The following is a 6,731-nucleotide window of genomic DNA, read 5'->3' as shown; positions in this document are numbered from 1 at the left end:
ATGGAACAGGGCCGGAGAAAGTTACAAAACATTGGAGGTTATTACGGGTTCTCCATAAAATTCAGGGAGTGCGCACTCTTAGATTCATCCAAGTGCATCGAAATTCCAACAAGTTGGCAGATATTCTTGCCAACCAAGGTTTCAGCTGTAAGGACAACAAAATTTCAATGGATTGGCTTGCAATGTCACCGAGCAACCTAAAAGAACTTTGCCATAACGAAGAGGAAGAGGACAAAGAAGTTTATAAGAACAAAACTCAAGAGGCTAATTTGCAATGATCAGATTTTGGCAAGATTCACTTTCATGGTCTCACAAGCCTATGGTGGAAGACTGGTCAGGGTCGGCCTCAACAACTGTGGGAATCTCTTCCCTGAATATCCCCAGATTCGGGCGCAAGGTTATTTTGATCAGAAGGGAGGTGGAAAGTAACAAACAACGGCAGGAAACATTTCACAATTTTCAGTGGCAGGACACAAAACCGCTTCCAAAGTGGTTTAGGTGTGATCACACCGCTTATATACAGAAGGCAGTATTGAATTTTGGGCAGCGATTCCATTCAAATCTTAACGCATGGATGAGGGCCAGGCCTGAAAACCACCCTCATCGCACACTAAAGCTCGATCACTTCGGCCGTGCGATTTGCAGCTCCATCGTCTGATGGGATTAGGCCGATCAATGATCAGGATTGAACGAGTGGTTTGGTGGGGTCCGGGGGTTATCCATCGTGTTTCTTCATGGTGCGAAATGGATCTCAGGTGTCAGATTTCATAAGAAGATTGGACGGTAGAGATTTAAAGGTAGGATTAGGTTTTTGATGGCGAGGCTTTTTGCGGGGAGGGTTCCAGAACTTGTGATTCCCGTGGTTTATTTTTGTATGTTCTCAAATGGTTTGGGAGTGCATTTTTTGGGGTTTGAGGGCTCAGTTTTTGTCGAGCTCGCCCCTAGCAAGCCTAAGACCACACAGTTTGGGGGCTTGCTATAAATTTTGTAAATTATTCTTGTTTTAATGAAATAAAAGGCACGACTCTTGCTTAAGCAAAAAAAGAAATAATGATTTGTTAACCATATTTAAATTTATTTAATAAGAACATAAGAACTTAACACTTATAATAAATTTACATATTCATCTTTACAATGGATAATTTTTAACTTGCATATAGGATTTGTTATAATACCATGGGCCAATACTATATATTGTCAATACCACAGGCCCAAAAACCATAACCCATTTCACAATCAAAATATTTTATAAATATTTTATTTTAATTTAATTTTATAACATTTTTTAATAAAACCAAACAAGAAAAATATTACAATTACTTTTAAGATATATCTAAATGCATATAGGATTTGCTATAATACCATGGGCCAATATTATATATTATCCATACCACATGCCCAGAAACCATAACCCATTTCACAATCAAAATATTTTATAAATATTTTATTTTAATTTAATTTTATAAGATTTCTTAATAAAACCAAACAAGAAAAATATTATAATTACTTTTAAGATATATCTAAATGGTATAGTCTAATTTATAGACCAAATGACCTTTTCCATGACATCTTTTTTTGTTAATTTTAACCAAAATGCTGCATAAAATTTTAAAGAACTTGAGTTTAAGTTGTTTAATGTGTAGAATTTGATTGCTCTAAGGGGATTTTCGAGGTGCTGAATCCATTTATGCATTCAAAAATACATTTTAAACAACAAAAAATCACATTCTTTTTTGAAATGGTTTTGTGGGATGCCCATGAAAATGTCTACTTCTTCTATAAGTTAGACTACACCTGTCTAAACCCTCTATCCTCACTAGTATTAAAAATGTTTCATGATATTCTATAGAGATTAAATCAAACTTTTAATAAAATTAAAAATGATAATATTTGTATATAGAGAGATGTGAAATTGATATAATATAAATAATATTAGTAAGAACTAGCTTAGATCCATCTTAACTAAAAATTTATCAAGCTATGAAATGAATCAAATCTTTGGAGGTGTAAATATTTTTTTCAATTTTGCAATCAAGAAGAAGTTTGCATCTTGAGAAATTTTATCACTTTCCAAATAGATATCAAGTTAAAATGGATTTATGTTGATCTATAAATTATACTATACAAACATGAAATATCAACCAAAAAATGAAAAAAATGTGATCTTACAATTAAAAAAAATGATCTAATAAAAAATGCATTAATATTATTTAATAATTATTTAATTCTACCTGGTTACTTTATAGTGAGAATCGTATGCTACTTTGATTATTTTATTAAAATACTATTAAAGAATTATTTTAATTAAATATATCTTATATTTTATTAAGAATTAAGTTAGTGAAATATTTTATAAATAAATATTTTGTTAAATATTTGGTTATTTCATATTAGTATATATATAATATAATTTGCTTACCCAATATCTTACACAATTTCTTAATTCATCTTAATAACTGATTAAGAATTTTATCTTTATTTTGTATTTCTCACTAAATATATTTATTGTAGATAAACTAAGTAATAATTAAATTGTATTTAGATGAACTTTGGACAATACCTAAATAAACTAAGTAATAATTAAATTGTATTTAGATGAACTTTGGACAATACCTATTAGAAATATCTTGTAAATAATTTTTTTTATAACATTTTACTCATATCCAATATATAACCAGCATTGAGGCGTGGAATTAAATCAATAGCTTCACACAAAATAAAAAAATATTTTAACAAAACACCAATGACCATTTATCAAAAACCCTATAGAGCATCTCAAAATAATTAGATTGATTTCATGATATAACGTAAATGGGTTGTTAATAAAAATTATGTGAAGAGAAAATTCTGTCGAAGAGAGGGGAATTAGGCGAACCTGAGAAAATTCTGTCAAAGAGAAGGGAATTAGGCGAAGCTAATCTTTGTATATAGGTGTTTATGTCTATTGACGTATCTGGGATTGTGATTGGGAGGAGAGAGGTCTTAAGCCAACAGTTGTGCAGTGGTGGGAGCAGTTGGGGCAGCTTCCCAAATGTAGAAATTAAACGGCCACGACGTTGGACTTCAATCAGACAGATCGACAGGCAGACGTGCAGACCTCGCGGACTCCAACCCTAATTTCAAGCGTTTTAAAGAAAATGCGTTAAGTCAAACAGAGAACGACGAAGGCCTGCAGGTGATCACGGGTAGTGAAAACAGGGATCTCGCTTTCTGTATGTCTTCACTTTCTCTACTCGATCTGCGTTCTCTGATACCATCTGCGTTTCTGTCTGTGGATTTGTCAATTTGTAAAGCCAGACGAGATAATGTGTAGCTTTAGGCCTTGGTAATGGTAATATGATAGTTTTTGCAAAAACAAATGAGGGATGGAGCGTAGAAGGGGGAGGGGAGTACTGTTGTGGTGGCGGAGCGGGGATCGAGAGGATGAGAATGTCAATAAAGCCAAAAGGTGGGGGGCGGATAGGGGATTTTTTAATTTAATGTTTTTGGGATGTTGTTTATGCATTTTGGTGGAGTGGGTGAGTTTTGGGAGATCGTGCTGACAGAATTGAATCGCGAGAATGAGTGGGGAAAATTGGGAGTCGAACATCTTGGGTATATGTGTGGGTATGTTTGTGCATGTTTTTTAGTGTCCAGGTTGATGAGGGAGGTGAATCTAGATGGCTATAACTCAGACCTATAAGGCTCGTTGTAAGCAAGATGATGATTTATTGATTTGGCAAAGGATATTGCATCACAACGGTTATGAACAGCAGAAGTAGAGAGGAAGTGTGCAGTAAGCTTGAGATTGCTGAGAATTATTAAAGGAGGGTTTGTGTTTTCGTTGGTGACATGGCAGCTTGTATTGCAATGAATACAAGATTCAGAGGTGGAGATACTTCTGGTGAGGAGGTTTTTGTTGTAGGAGAGACTGATAGTAATAATAGTATGATAATCCCCGCATCTGAAGGAGAAAATCGGAGAAAAAGGACTGGAATGGAGCTCAACGGGCCCTTGTTTAGGAGGATCAACCCTTCTGAATCCTCTGATTATGGACAAATTAAGTGGAATAATCTGAGCTCTGGCTTGCGTGAATCCCAAACCCCAGTCCCATTAGCTTCTGCTGCTGGATGGCAATATCCATCTTCTGCCACAGTAGATAGTGTGAGTCATAGAATTAGTGCACCTTCCCGTACTCCTGGATTAGGGTTAGCCAACAGTGTATTGTCTGGTGAATCCAATGGTCAACCATTTAATGGGGCCTATTCTAGCATGCCTTTCTTTCAGAATAGTAATATGGAAAGGCAAGTTTCGGATTCTTGTTCTCAGTGGAATAAATGGGGATCTGTAGTACAGCCTGAGGTGGGTTTAGGGTGTGATGGAACTGGGCAGCAGCTCTCATCCTTGAATGCAGTTCAGACTATGGATGAAGCTGCAGCTGCTGTGTGGGTTGATGGTATGATAAAGGACCTGATGATGCAAAGCTCTCCTAATGTTTCCATGGCTCAGATAATTCAAAGTTTGCAAGAGATCGTGCCCCTATACAACCCACATATAGCCTCGGTGCTTGAGTATCGCCTTAGGTCATTAGGGCAATCCGAATTAGGGCTTGCAGGGAATACACAGATTGGCAGAGATCAGAATGTTGGTATGAATGTTAGTTCTGATGGCAGAGGCTTGAAGCGCAGCATGGATCAAAGTGACCATCATCGAAGAGATATGAATTCTCAACAGCAGATTATGGTGGACTGGAAAAGCATCGGCGCGAATCCTGATTCTGCAAGGAGATCTGCAAGGGCTTCACAACTTGATGATGATGATAATCGTCTGCTAGATAATATTCATGGGAGGGGACTTGATGTTGATGATCAGAGATTGAGACGTGGGAATGATGACCTAAGACTAAGGATCCAGAGCACAGAATCTCATGATATCCAACGAGAACACCAGCCAGATTCTGCTCTTAAACTCTACCTAGATTCATCTGGGTACGACCAAACTCCATGGGCTAGCTCCAAAGATCAATTTTCAGAGACAGCTTTCATGACGAATCAGAGTATGTGGGTGCAACCAAGGCAACCAGATAACAACTCCCAGCCACCGGTTCTGTCCTTGCAACATCAAGCCAACGAAGATGATCCTCTCAGGGTGGCACCAAGTAATGATAATTATATCACCATGAATAGAAGGATCAATACCAATTCCAATCAAGATCCCTCTGGAAATCAAACCCCACAACAGCAAGGGGCTTCTGACATAACTGCCAGCGATGAAGAAGGTCTTCATCTTCTAGCCCTCTTGCTGCAGTGCGCAGAAGCAGTATCTGCAGACAACTTTGAAGAAGCCAATACAATACTGCCTCAGATCACAGAACTCTCCACCCCCTATGGCAACTCGGTGCAACGAGTAGCTGCCTATTTTTCAGAAGCAATGTCTGCAAGGTTAGTGAGTTCTTGCATAGGAATGTATTCTCCTCTCCCTCCTATTCACATGTCTCAGAGCCAGAAAATTGTGAATGCCTTCCAGGTCTTCAATGGCATTAGTCCTTTTGTCAAATTCTCCCATTTCACTGCAAACCAGGCAATACAAGAAGCCTTTGAGAGAGAGCAGAGAGTACACATCATTGACTTAGACATAATGCAAGGTCTTCAGTGGCCTGGTCTGTTCCATATTCTAGCTTCTAGGCCAGGAGGTCCTCCCCATGTCAGGATTACAGGCCTAGGTACCTCACTTGAAGCCTTGGAAGCCACTGGAAAAAGACTATCAGACTTTGCCCACACATTGAATCTACCTTTCGAGTTCCATCCAGTAGCAGACAAGGTGGGGAAGCTCGATCCAGAGAGACTCAAGGTCAATAGAGGAGATGCACTAGCAGTCCACTGGTTGCACCATTCTTTGTACGATGTCACGGGCTCAGACACAAACACTCTCAGATTATTACAGAGGCTTTCTCCCAAGGTCATCACAGTAGTAGAGCAGGACCTGAGCCATGGAGGTTCCTTCTTATCAAGATTTGTGGAAGCCATCCACTACTATTCAGCGCTGTTCGACTCACTGGGTGCAAGTTACCCCGAGGACAGCCACGACCGACATCTGGTGGAGCAGCAATTGCTTTCTCGTGAGATTAAAAATATTTTGGCTGTTGGGGGACCTGCAAGAACTGGTGAAGTCAAGTTTGATAACTGGAGGGATCAATTGAAGCAGATTGGATTTAAACCCATTTCACTTGCTGGAAATGCTGCAACTCAGGCCACACTTTTGCTAGGTATGTTTCCATGTCAAGGCTACACACTTATGGAAGAGAATGGAACTTTGAAACTAGGTTGGAAGGGCCTTTGTCTCCTCACTGCCTCAGCATGGAGACCTGCTCATCATGGACTCATCTACTAAGCCTAATTATGGAATTACCCGATGAAAGTACATCTGTAATTTTTACAATCTGTTTTGAATTCTCAGATCATAGAAGACCTAGTTATTTTCAGTTTTATTGTACTTGCAGTTCTTTCTAATCTCATTTTCTCGAGCTATCAAGAGCACATTATAGTCTCAATTCTTTTTGTGGTCTGAAAAGCTTTCGAAGTCAATCTTCATGCCGAATCATTAAACTTCTAACAGCTACAATGATGGTTGCAAGGCTCGTTCAGAAAACTTTCTTTGTTGTATAATAAGGTATTTCAGCAAGCCTTGTTTTGTTTACATTTGATAAAGGAATTCAACAATCTTGGTGAAATTAGTTCACTGTTGCATACAAA

At 38.2% G+C, this 6,731-nt stretch overlaps 1 pseudogene; it reads left to right on the top strand.

The window, feature by feature from the left end:
- The first annotated feature begins 2,954 nt into the window (after positions 1-2,954).
- Positions 2,955-6,515, top strand: LOC149158976 (protein SCARECROW pseudogene; annotated as a pseudogene).
- Positions 6,516-6,731: the final 216 nt, after the last annotated feature.

The sequence above is a fragment of the Pinus tabuliformis genome, chromosome 5_2 (genome assembly GCF_031772625.1).
Source record: "Pinus tabuliformis cultivar Carrire ecotype Pingquan chromosome 5_2, CPIR1, whole genome shotgun sequence".
In the NCBI taxonomy this organism is placed as follows: Eukaryota; Viridiplantae; Streptophyta; class Pinopsida; order Pinales; family Pinaceae; genus Pinus; species Pinus tabuliformis.
The sequence above is the reverse complement of the archived record's forward strand: the minus strand, read 5'-3'. Positions and strand labels throughout refer to the sequence as shown.